We start from the raw sequence: 14090 nt of genomic DNA, 5'->3' as shown, positions 1-14090 counted from the left end.
CAAAAAAAAAAAAAAAAATTATGATAATACCATGTGTGGGAGATGGGGAACAGTGGGATCCCCTGTGATCATTGGGGGGTATGCATTGGAACAGTCATTTGGAGAAACAGTTTGGGATTCTCTTGCAAAATTGAGCATTCCTATACCCCATGAATCAGTAATTCCACTCCTTGAGTTGTGAAACAGAGTTAAAATGCTACTTTCCTAGAAACAGAAAGTAGGGGTTGGGGGAGGGGGAAAATGAGGAGGAGATGTTCAATGTGTATAGACTTTCAGTTTTGCAGGACGAAAAAATTCTAATTCTAGTTACACAAAAAAGTGAATATATCTAACACTACTAAAGCATACAATTAAAAATGTTTAAGATGATAAATTTTGTGTTACATGAAAATAAAAAAAGACCAGAAATACAGTATCTCGGAAATTCCCTGGCAGTCCAGTGGTTAGGACGCTGTGCTTTCACTGCTGAGGGCCGGGGTTCAATCCCTGGTTGGGGAACTGAGATCCCACAAGCCACGCAACACTCCCCCCGCCCCCCCCAAAAATATATATATATAGTATCTTTCTCATATTATATTGGTTATATACCCAAGGCAAAATTTAACTCGTGTACTTGCACAAGAATTTCATGAAGGCTCTCTTTTTAATAACAAAAAGCTGAAACAACCCAAATGCCCATGCCATGAGAATAGATTCATTAAAATCCATCCAGACACTAGAATATTGTACAGCAGTGAAAATAAGTAAGATACAGCTACATGTAACAATATTGTGATGGGAATCTTTTAAGCTGTTCTTGAATCAAAAAAGCAAGTCTCAGAAGATGGCGTATTATATAATACCCTTTCTGTGAATTTCAAAAAAACTAGTAAAACTAAACAATGTGTTATTTAGTCATATGGATATAACACGTCTGCAAAAAGACAGCTGGAAAACACAAAATTCGGGAGACTCATTACTTCTGAGAAGGAAGGATGAGATACGGAAGAGGAACCCAGAGTTGTTGGTAATGATCTTGGTCTTGGGTAGGTTCACAGGTATTCATTATTTTAATGAAAAGAAAGAAGGAAAGAACAATTAAACTACGAGGGAGCCATGCACAGAGCAATGATGACAAGAGGTCATGAGATCAGGGTTATGATTAATCCACTGATGTCCTCCTGAAGTTCCAGCCCTCCCTTCTTCCCACTACCAGCAAAGAATCTCACAAACAGACAGAAAAATGAAGTCCCTTTCAAAGAAACCAAAATTAGGCTAGCTCCCTAAACTCTTGTAGCACTTAATGCCATAACTGTAAAAAAACAAAACAAAACAAAAAAACCCTCATGTTTTGCTTATACTTGTATACTTCTGTTCTAGATTTCTTGTGTTCAGATCAGAGGGGCAACTTGACCCTCAGACTCTGGGTGACCTAGGGACCTGGAGCCAGAACGTGCCACCAGGGACCTCATGTTGTCCTGTGTCTTCTAACTTCACCTCATAAAAGTGGGACTCAAAACCAGGAATGTTCTGAAGAGGCGTGGCCTCATAAAAGTGCCAGGGGACATTATGTAGAGACAGACACACGCCACGCTTGCTTCTCCTAGGAATGCGAGGGCTCTAGGTAAACGCAAAAGATGAGTAGTTCCGTGCTCTGTGACCACCTAGAGGGGTGGGATAGGGAGGGTGGGAGGGAGACACAAGAGGGAGGAGATATGGGGATATATGTATACATATAGCTGATTCACTTTGTTGTGCAGCAGAAACTAACACACCATTGTAAAGAAATTATACTCCAATAAAGATGTTAAGGAAAAAAAAAAAGACGAGTAGGAATGGGAATGTTATTGTGCCAGAGCTGGGGTAGAGCTCAGAAACTTGGAGAAGCCTCTTCTCTCTAGGATGAATGTGACCTATTCATTCATTCATTCCCCCAGATATGAACTTTGTAACGAGTGCCAGCGTGTGGCAGGCACTGTGCTGGCTGCTGGGCGATCCGGGGTGAACACATCAAAGCCCCTGCCTGCAGGGCGTTTACAATAAGTAAGGGAAACCGTGTAATTTTAGAGGCTCCCAAACTTGCTGTGTGACCTTGGGAAAGTACTTTAACTTCTCTGGACCTTGGTTTCCTCTGGGGCCTGTTTCATGGGCCCTGTGTGACTGCACTCAGAAGGGTCCTGTGCTTGGTTTAATGCTCTGCTATTGCGGTCTAGACATTCCTCTTAAGTTTCATTTTCACTTGGCCCTGAGTCCCACAAAGTATGTAGCTGGTCTTGGTTTTCTTGATTTGTGAAACAGAGTTAAAATAGTGTTTTCCTAGAAACAGAAAGTAGGGGTTGGCAGAGGGGGAGATGGGAAGTGTTTCAGTTTTGCTAGATGAAAAAGTTCTAGAGATCTGTTGCACAACAAAGTAAATACACTTAACACTACTAAGCTGTATGCTTAAACATGGTTAAGATGATACATTTTATGTTATGTGTAAAAAAAAAAAAAGACGAAAAAAATAGTATCTTCCTCATATGTTTGTCAAGACAATTCCCTGACATTGTCTGGCACCCAAGCACCATGTAAATAAATTCAAGTGGCAGATGCTAGAGATGTTTCTTTGACGCGCTTCCCATTTGGATAAACATAACAACACCACCACAACTCTGGCTGGCATTTGCCACCTGTTTCCTATTCACCACGCCCCGTGCCAAGTATTTTTAATGCAAAGCTCCTTAAATTCTCCCAAGAACCCTGCAAATAGGTCCTAATATTATCTCCATTTTATAAACGAGGCGATGAGGTTCAGAGAGATGAAGTCATGTGCTTGAGGTCACACAGGATCCACGATTTATAAAGGAAATTTTTTTTTTTTTTTAAGATATGGCAATTTATTATTTATCTTTATTTATTTATGGCTATGTTGGGTCTTCGTTTCTGTGCGAGGGCTTTCTCTAGTTGTGGCAAGCGGGGGCCACTCTTCATCGTGGTGCGCCGGCCTCTCACTATCGTGGCCTCTCTTGTTGCGGAGCACAGGCTCCAAACGCACAGGCTCAGCAATTGTGGCTCACGGGCCCAGTTGCTCCGCGGCATGTGGGATCCTCCCAGACCAGGGCTCGAACCCGTGTCCCCTGCATTGGCAGGCAGACTCTCAACCACTGCGCCACCAGGGAAGCCCAGGATCCACGATTTAAAACAGGGTGTGCCTGGCTGGGGAGGACAGTCTCCTAACCATGACTCTATTTGACAGCAGAGGCGTCCTATGGAGGGGCCCACGGGGAGGGGCATCCTATCTTCGTGTACCAGGAGCAAAGCTGATCCGCTGCCAACAGACCGTCCCCGGCCTTCTTCTGTCTCACAGTTACCCTCTGTTATCTTTGATCCTGTGTTTTATCTTGTCTCTGCTCCTAGATTAAGTTCTCAGAGGGCACAGACCTCATCTGCTTCATCTGTCTTCCCTCAGGCACCTGGCAGGTGCCCCAAATAATTATTTGTGGAGCCCCAAAAGGACCCTTGATAAGTGGCTCTGTCTGGCTTCTCCAGCAGTTCACAAGCTTGGTTGATTAACACAGGGCAGTGGCCTTGAATCTACCTTTTAAGGAAGTGCAAACGGGGGCGCCTTTAGGTACACAGGTCATCTCTCAGGCTTTGTGCGTGCCCCTACCCCACTCTGCATCCAGGATTGTTGATCCAATGGGCCTGGCTCTGTGCTGCATGTTGAAAGTGTAGTACCTCCTTTACCTTTACTATGACACTGTGAGGTAGGTCTGATTCTTCTCCCAGTTTTATGCAGGAGGAAAACCGAGGATCAGAGAAGGAAGCCCAAGGTTACATCCCCCAGAGGTGAGACCAAGGTCACAGCTAGTAGTGATGCAGCCAGGATTCAAACCCAGTGGGTGAGCTGACTTACCCTGTGTGGGGTTCCTCGCCGTGCCTGTCCCCTGTGCCTGCCTCCAGTGTCTACCTGTCTTCAGTTTGCTGCTGATGACAAAGGTATCATTCTCTCATGGATGCTTATTGAGTGACAGCTTGTTCCTGGCATTGCTCGAGGCATGCAGGATACAGCAGTGAACACGAAGCGCAAGTCTTTTGCTATCCTGGAGCTTCCGATCTAGTGGGGGAGAGCTACAATAAGCAACTAGACAAGCAGAGAGAGGATAACAGTAGAATGTGTTAAGTGCTATGAAGAAAATTAAACCGGGTTAGGGAGATGGAGAGTGACAGGGCGGTGGGTGAGGGTGACTTAACACTGGATGGTCAGGAAGGGCCTCTGTGAGGAGGTGACATTTGAGTGTGAGGTTCTAAGGGAAGAAGTTTCTAGCTGGGGTGAGTGGCATGTGCAAGAGTCCTGAGGTGTGATCTAGGGACAGTCAAAAGGCTGGGACGGCTGAGGTATGGATAACGATGGGGAGTGACAGGGCTTAGGCCAGAGACATACACAGGGGCCCAATCATGTAGGACCATAAAAGCCATTTGAACAAATTTTGACTTAGAGAGGAATGTCCTAGAGGGGTATGAGAACTCCCTCCCATGTTAACATTCAGGGCAATTTGAGTATGGCTGGTACCACAGCTGAACTATAATTACCTTCAGAAGCATCTGGGAGGTTCCAGGAACTTGAAGGGGCCCAGGATAGCATGGGGCTGTCAGGTGTGGTTTATTTAAAGGCAGAGATTGGGTGGCATATACACCATGGCTCATAGCATCCTTCCCAGCAGTCACGTAATCAGGGTTATGGCTTCTGACAGGTGGAGAAGGATGATCCAAAGGATAGCTGTTTCTTCCTGCAGCTCCTGGAACCTGTTCCACCTGTTGTGCAGGCTGGTGACATAGATCTGGCAGGAACGGGTCAAAGGTAACCCTAATTATCTAGGTCTGAGACTTGGTAGAGGAAGAGGCTGGCAGTAGAAATCTTCCCCAGGGAGGCAGAAAAAGGGAGACGGGAGGGGAAAGCCATGCCCATATTTGAGCCCTGACTCTGTGTTGAGGCATGGAGCGTCTTTCCAAAGCAGAGCCCAAAGAGTCTGATTCAGCAGGGCTTGGCAGGATATGCAGGTGGTTCTGATGCACAGCCAGGATTAAGAACCACCACGTTCTAGGTTGCACGTGGTTAAGTGCATAGATGCCAAAATAAAAAGACAAAACAAAGCAAAAAACCATGCTCGCAATCCCTATCAAATTACCAATGACATTTTTCACAGAACTAGAAAAAAATTTTTAATTTGTATGGCAACACAAAAGACCCCAAATAGCCAAAACAATCTTGGGAAAGAAAAACGGAGCTGGAGGAATCAGGTTCCCTGTCTTCAGACTATACTACAAAGCTACAGTAATCAAAACAGTATGGTCTGGCACAAAAGCAAACATATAGATCAATGGAACAGGATAGAAAGCCCAGAAATAAACCCACACACTTATGGTCAATTAATCTACAATAAAGGAGGCAAGAATACACAATGGAGAAAAGAGTCTCTTCAATAAGTGGTGCTGGGAAAACTAGACAGCTGCACATAAAAGAATGAAATTAGAACATTCTCTAACACCATATACAAAAACAAACTCAAAATGGTTTAGAGACTAAATGTCATACCAGATACTATAAAACTCCAAGAGGAAAACATACGCAGAACACTCTTTGACGTAAATCATGGCCATTTAGCATCCATCTTCTAGAATAATGGAAATAAAAGCAAAAATAAACAAATGGGACCTAAGTAAACTTAAAAGCTTTTGTTTTAAAGCTGATCACTCCCAACTGATCTACAGATTCAGTGCAATTCTGATCTAAAATCCCTGCAGGACTTTTGTAGAAATTGGCAAGCTGATATTAAAAGTTATTTATAGAAGTCAAGGAATTAGAATTGCCAAAACAATTCTGAAACTGAAGAACAATGTTGGAAGATTCACATTACCTGATTTTCTGACCTACTATAAAAGCTAAAAAGTCCAGACACATATCCCCATGTATATGTATAGCTGATTCACTTTGTTATACAGCAGAAACTAACACACCATTGTAAAGCAATTATACTCCAATAAAGATGTTTAGGGCTTCCCTGGTGGCGCAGTGGTTGAGAGTCTGCCTGCCAGTGCAGGGGACACGGGTTCGAGCCCTGGTCTGGGAAGATCCCACATGCCGCGGAGCGACTGGGCCCGTGAGCCACAATTACTGAGCCTGCGCATCTGGAGCCTGTGCTCCACAACAGGAGAGGCCGCGATAGTGAGAGGCCCGCGCACTGCGATGAAGAATGGCCCCCACTTGCCGCAACTGAAGAGAGCCCTCGCACAGAAACGAAGACCCAACACAGCCATAAATACATAAATAAATAAATAAAATATTAAAAAAAAAAAAAAGATGTTTAAAAAAAAATAGTCCAAACAGCATTGTACTAGAGATAGTATAGATATCTAGATCAATAAAACAGAATAGAGAGTCAAGAAATATACATATATATATGTGTGTGTGTGTGTGTGTATATATATATATATATATATATATATATATATATATATACACACACACACACACACACATATATATATATATGACATTCTTACAAAGTAAAACTATAGGGACAAAAAAAAAAATCAGTGCTTTCCAAAAGCTGAGGTTTGAAGAGGGGGTGACTACGAAGAGGCACGGGGTAACTTTTGTGGGTGATGACACTGTTCTATACACTGATCATGGTGGTGGTTACAGACTGTATATCAAAACTCTAAGAGCTGTATGCTATGAATCATACCAATGTTTTTGTAGGTCAGTCTCCCAAGGCAATAGAAATAAAAGCAAAAATAAACAAACGGGACCTAATCAAACTTACAAGCTTTTGTACAGCAAAGGAAACCGTAAACAAAACGAGAAGACAACCTACAGACTGGAAGGAAATATTTGCAAATTATGTGACCAACAGGGCTTAATTTCCAAAATATGCAAACAGCTCATACAACCCAACAACAAAAAAACAAACAATTCAGTAGAAAAATGGACAAAAGGCCTAAATAGACATTTCTCCAAAGAAGACATACAGATGGCCAACAGGCACATGAAAAGGTGTTCAACATCACTAATTGTTAGAGAAATGCAAATCAAAACTACAATGAGGTATCAGGACTTCCCTGGTGGTCCAGTGGTTAGGACTCTGTGCTTTCACTGCCAAGGGCCCAGGTTCAAACCCTGGTCAGGGAACTAAGGTCCCACAAGCCGCGTAGCATGGGCAAAAAAAAAAAAACAAGACCACAAAGAACTACAACAAGGTGTCACCTCACACTGGTCAGAACGGCCATCATTAAAATGTCTACAAATAAAAATTGCTGGAGAGGATGTGGAGAAAAGGGAACCCTGGTACACTGTTGGTGGGAGTGTAAATTGGTGCAGCCACTATGGAGAACAATATGGAGGTTCCTTAAAAAACTAAAAATAGAGTTACCATATGATCCTGCAATCCCACGCTTGGGCGTATATCTGGAAAAGACAAAAACTCTAATTAGGAAAGATACATGCACCCAAATGTTCATAGTAGCACTATTTACAATAGCCAAGACACAACCTAAGTGTCCATCAACAGCTGAATGGATAAAGAAGATGTGGTATATATACACAATGGAATATTAGCCATAAAAAAATGAAATAATGCCATTTCCAGCACATGGATGGACCTAGAGATTATCATACTAAGTGAAGTAAGTCAGACAGAGAAAGACAAATATAATATGATATCACATATGTGGAATCTAAAAAAAAATGATATAAATGAACTGATTTACAAAACAGAAATAGACTCACAGACATAGAAAACAATCTTGTGGTTACCAAAGGGGAAAGGGGGAAGAGGGGTAAACTGGGAATTTGGGATTAACAGATACACACTACTATATAGAAAATAAATAAACAACAATGGACCTACTGTATAGCACAGGGGACTATATTCAATATCTTGTAATGACCTATAATGGAAAAGAATATATATATGACTGAATCACTTTGCTGTGCACTTGAAACTAATGCAACATTGTAAATTAACTCTACTTCAATTTTAAAAGATGGTTACAAAATAAAATAAAATCTTTGGGAAAAAAATCACACTCGATCCCAAAATGCTCAAAGGATCTGGGGTCTGATGGGCCCATATGACCCATTGCTCTGCAGACAGGGGGCAATAATATTACCTTTCCTTCAGGGTTGTCCTGAAGGTGCAATGTGGCCATTAGCAAGAGTGAGGCAAAATCCTTCTCCCAGTCATGGCCGAGCACCTCCCTAGATCAATCCTATGCAGTTAACAGCTGTAAATGCTGGATAAAATGTAAAAAAATTAACTACCTGAGGGCACTGGAGAATGACCAAAAACAGACCGTTGCTGAAGGGGTGTCATCGCGTGGAAGAAAGGGACAGGACCCGGGTGCATGTCCCGTTTTCAAAGGCAGGGCAAAGGGGGTGGGGGGGGGGTTGGCTGCATCTCTGCCAGAATGCCTGCTTTACTGGCTTGAAGAATCAGAGAGCTAAGTGTGCGTGAACACGGCCTCTGGAAATTGAGGGGGCAATCCTGGAAAGGGAGATCCAGAGAAGAGGAAACCCCCATTCTATACGTGAGCCCTGCTCCAATCTCTAGTAGAACACTTGTATACAGGGCAACTCCAGCTGCAGTTAAACAAAGTGAACGGATACACTTCAGCTAAGACCTGGGGTGGGGCGGGGGGCAGCCTGCAGCTTGAGTTCAGCCAAGTTATCTGCCTGCTTCAAAAAAAAAGAAAGACTTGCCTGGTGGCGCAGTGGTTAAGACTCTGCGCTCCCAGCGCAGGGGACCCAGGTTCAATCCCTGGTGAGGGAACTAGATCCCACATGCCGCTCACGTGCCCCAACTAAGTGTTCGCATGCCACAACTAAGGAGCCTGCCCACAGCTAAGACCCGGCACAACCGAATAAAAATAAATTAATTAATTAAAAAAAATAAAGGAATGAGGACTTCCCTGGTGGCGCAGTGGTTAAGAATCCGCCTGCCAATGCAGGGCACACAGGTTCGTACCCCGGTCCAGGAAGATCCCACATGCCGCAGAGCGGCTAGGCCCGTGAGCCACAACTACTGAGCCTGCGCGTCTGGAGCCTGTGCTCCGCAACAAGAGAGGCCGCGATGGTGAGAGGCCCGCGCACCGCGATGAAGAGTGGCCCCCGCTTGCCGCAACTGGAGAAAGCCCTCACACAGAAACGAAGACCCAACACAGCCAAAAATAAATAAATAAATTTACAAAAAAAAAATAAAGGAATGAGACAGCCTGCTCTGTACTGATATGGAAGGATATTCAAAATATATAAAGTGCAAAGCACAGTAAAAACCAGTGTATAGGGCTTCCCTGGTGGCGCAGTGGTTGAGAATCTGCCTGCCAATGCAGGGGACACGGGTTCGAGCCCTGGTCTGGGAAGATCCCACATGCCGCGGAGCAACTAGGCCCGTGAGCCACAACTACTGAGCCTGCGCGTCTGGAGCCTGTGCTCCGCAACAAGAGAGGCCGCGATGGTGAGAGGCCCGCGCACCGCGATGAAGAGTGGCCCCCGCTTGCCGCAACTAGAGGAAGCCCTTGCACAGAAACGAAGACCCAACACAGCCAAAATAAATAAATAAATAAATAAATAAAATTAAAAAAAAAAACCCAGTGTATAATAGGCTTCTAAAATTGTATGTATACATATCTGTGCGTGTATATATATATGTATACATGCATATATACATACGCACTTGTATATATCTAGAGTATTTCTGAGAGGATACACAAACTGGTAATGGTGATTGCTTTCTGGGAAGGGAAAATGGAATTAGATTTGTCCAACCCTATGAGAGGAAGAACCACTTTCTTTCCCCCTTTGGTTTTGTTTTTTTTCTAAGTCAGAATCACTGAAGTATAATTTTCATACAGAAAAATTCACTCTTTTTAGTTTACAGTTTTCCAATTGTTGACAGACACATACAATCACATACCAGCCACCACAGTCAACATGTAGGCTATTCCCATCGCCTCCAAAATTCCCGTGTGCTCCTCTGCGGTCAACCCCTCCCTCTATTTCCAGCCCCTGACAACCATCAACCTGTCTCCTGTTCCTACAGTTTTACCTATTCCAGCTCATCCTATAAATGGAATCATACTGTATGTTGCCTTCTGAGGCTGGCTTCTTTCATTTAACCTATTTAATTTGACGTTCATCCACGTCGTTATAGCCACAGTTCATTCCTTTCTGTTGCGGACTCCTCTTGCATTGTATGGATGCACCATGGTTGGTTATTCATCAGTTGAATATTTGGGTCATCCCTTTCTTTCTTTCTTTCCTTTCTTCCTTCCTTCCTTCCTTTCTTTTTTTGGCTGTGCTGTGCAGTATGTGGGATCTTAGTTCCCTGACCAGGGATCAAACCCACGCCCCCTGCATTGGAAACACAGAGTCTTAACCACTGGACCGCCAGGGAAGTCCTTGGGTTTTCTTGTTCTGGTAATGACACTGCTATAAAATTCATGTTTAGGTTTTTGTATGAACATGTGTTCACTTCTCTTTGGTAAACACCTAGGAATAGGTTATTGAGCCATATGGTACGTGTATGTGTAACTTTACAAAAAAACTGCCAAACCGTTTTCCAAAGTGCCTCCGTCTCGCATTCCCACCAGCAATGTATGAGATTTCCAGTGTGTCCACAGCCTTGTCAGTTCTTGATATTGTCCGTCTTTTTCCTTTTTTTGGCCATTCTAACAGATATGTGGGAGTATCTCATATATATGTCCCTAATAGTTAATAATGAGGAACATCTTTTCACATGCTTGTTTGTCACCATATATCTTTATAACAGCATTATTGAGATATAATCCACATACCATAAGATTTACCTTTTAAACATATAAATTCAGTGGCTTAAAGTATATTCACAGAGTTACGCAGCCATCACCACTAATTTTAGAACATTTTCTGTCACCTCCACAAGAAACCCATTAGCAGTCACTCCCCGTTCATGCCTGCCTGACCCTGCCTCCCCTCCCCCAGCCCTGCCCCAAACCATAGTTTGTCTTCAAGGATTTGCCTATTTTGGACGTTTCATATAGATGAAATCATGCAATACATGCTCTTTGGTGTCTGGCATCTTTCACTTAGCTCATGTTTTCAAGGTTCATCATGTTGTAGCATGTATTAGTACTTTTTGCCAAATAATTGTCCAGCTTTTTTTAAAAAATAAATTTATTTATTTATTTATTTTTGGCTGCGTTGGGTCTTCGTTGTTGCGCGCGGGCTTTCTCTAGTTGCAGCAAGCGGGGGCTACACTTCGTTGCAGTGCGTGGGCTTCTCTTTGCAGTGGCTTCTCTCTTTTTTGTTTTTTAATACAAGTTTTACATTTAATTTTACTTGGACTTACTAACAAAGAAAAACTGAAAGGAATTAATATACTTTAATAAAAATATTTCTGTGACACAGAAGCTAATCATTCTTCAAAGAAGTCTCTAAGACAATGTGTTATAAAAATTGAGGCTGGAGTAATTTCTGTAACTTTTTAAAAAATAAATTTATTTATTTATTTTTGGCGGCCTTGGGTCTTCGTTGCTGCGCGCGGGCTTTCTCTAGTTGTGGTGAGTGGGGGCTACTCTTCGTTGCGGTGCGTGGGCTTCCCATTGCGGTGGCTTCTCTTGTTGTGGAGCACGGGCTCTAGGCATGAGGGCTTCAGTAGTTGTGGCACGCGGGCTCAGCAGTTGTGGCTCGCGGGCTCTAGAGTGCAGGCTCAGGGCTTCCCCGGTGGCGCAGTGGTTGAGAATCCACCTGCCAATGCAGGGGACATGGGTTCGATCCCTGGTCCAGGAAGATCCCACATGCTGCGGAGCAACTAAGCTCGTGAGCCACAACTACTGAGCCCACGTGCCGCAACTACTGAAGCCCGCGCGCCTAGAGCTGGTGCTCCACAATGAGAGAAGCCACTGCAATGAGAAGCCCGTGCACCACAACGAAGAGTAGCCCCCGCTCACCACAACTAGAGAGAGCCCGCGCACAGCAACGAAGACCCAACACGGCCAAAAATAAATAAATTTAAAAAAAATCATTTTAGAGTGCAGGCTCAGTAGTTGTGGCACATGATGGGCTTAGTTGCTCTGCAGCATGTGGGATCTTCCTGGATCAGGGCTCAAACCCGTGTCCCCTGCATTGGCAGGCGGATTCTTAACCACTGCACCACCAGGGACGTCCCCTGTCCAGCTTTTTTATGGCTGAATAGTACACCATTGTATAGTTTTGTTTATCCATTCATCAACTGATGAACATTTGGATTGTTTCCACTTTGGGGCTATTATGAATAATGCTGTATGAATGTTCATGCACAAGTGTTTGTGTGGCCAGATGTTTCCATTCTCTTGAGTATAGGAATGGAATTGCAGGGTCATATGGTAATTCTATGTTTAACTTCTTGAGGAACCACCAAAATATTTTCCATAGCAACTATTCCATTTTACTTATTTTTATTTTTTATTTTTTTTAATTAAAAAAAATATTTTTGGCCACGCCACACGTCATGTGGGATCTTAGTTCCCTGCCCAGGGATTGAACCCATGCCCCCTGCATTGGAAGTGTGAAGTCTTAATCACTGGACCACCAAGGAAGTCCCTATTTTTATTTTTTTAATTTTTTTTAAAATTGAAGTATAGTTGATAGCTATTCCATTTTACATTCCCATCAACAATGTATGAGGGTCCCTGTTTCTCTACATCCTCACCAAGACTTGTTATTGCCTCTTTTTTTATTACAGCCATTAAGTGGATATAAAGTGGTATCTTATTGTGGTTTTGATTTGTATTTTCTTTTTTTAAAATATTTATTTATTTGGCTGCGCCGGGTCTTAGTTGTGGCACACGGGGCCTTTGTTGCCATGTGCAGGATCTTTAGTTGCAGCATGTGAGCTCTTAGTTGTGGCATGCGGGATCTGGTTCCCTTACCAGGGATCAAACCCACGCCCCCTGCATTGGGAGCGCAGAGTCTTATCCACTGGACTACCAGGGAAGTCCCTGTATTTTCTGAATGACTAATGATGTTGAGCATCTTTTCATGTGCTTATTGGCCATTTGTACATCTTCTTTGGAGAAATATGTATTCAAGTCCTTGAACATTTAAAAATTGGGTTATTTGTCTTTTTGTTGTTGAGTTTTAAGAGTTCTTTATATAGTCTGGATATAGTTCCCTTATCAGATATATAATTTTAAAACATTTTCTCCCATTATATGGTTTGCCTTTTCCCTTTATTGATGATGTCCTTTGAAGCAGCAAAGTTCATAATTTTGATAAAGTGCAATGTATCTATTTTTTCTTTTGGTGCCATATCTAAGGAACCATTTAACTGGGGGGAAAACAGCATGTAACATAAAATTCACCATCTTAACCAGCTTTGAGTGTACATTTCACTGATATTAAGTGCATCCACAATATTGTGCAACCATCACCGCCACTCGTCTCTAGAACCTTTTTACTCTTGCAAAACTGAAAACTGAAACTCCGTACCCACTAAACACTAACTCCCCATTCTCCCCCCTTCCCCTGAGCTTATTCTTTTGTATTGTGCTTCTTTTGTTCAATATGATGTTTGTGAGAACTCTCTATGACAAGGCAAATAATGATGTAGCTCATTCATTTTCATCGCTATATAGTGGTGCTTCTCAAAATCAGACCATCCAAGAGGTCAAAACTGTTTTCATAGTACCAAGTATACACACATAGTATATAAATACTAAGGAGAGATTCGCCTTTTTTATCTTTATTCTCTCATGAGTACTGTGTAGCTTTCTAGAAAAAATGTACTGTGGAGCTTTCTAGAAAAAATGTACTGTGGAGCTTTCTAGGAACTACATGATGTGAGATATTGCAACAAATGAATGCAGAAGTAGATATGAGAATGCAGTTGCCTTCTATTCAGGCAGACATTAAAGAGATTTGCAAATATGTAATGTCGCCATTTTTGCTAGGCTTTAAAAAAAGGTATTTTTCATAACAATATTATTTATGTTATGGTATATATTTATTATTTTTAAATGAATTAACAAACATTTAAAAAGTTTCTCAGTTCAAACTTCCCACATGGTAAATACGTATAGGTATAAATGTAAACAAAAGCTCTTTGGGGTGGTTA

This window comes from Balaenoptera borealis (genome assembly GCF_965194805.1).
Source record: "Balaenoptera borealis genome assembly, chromosome: 16".
Taxonomy (NCBI): Eukaryota; Metazoa; Chordata; class Mammalia; order Artiodactyla; family Balaenopteridae; genus Balaenoptera; species Balaenoptera borealis.
This window is presented reverse-complemented; position numbering follows the sequence as displayed.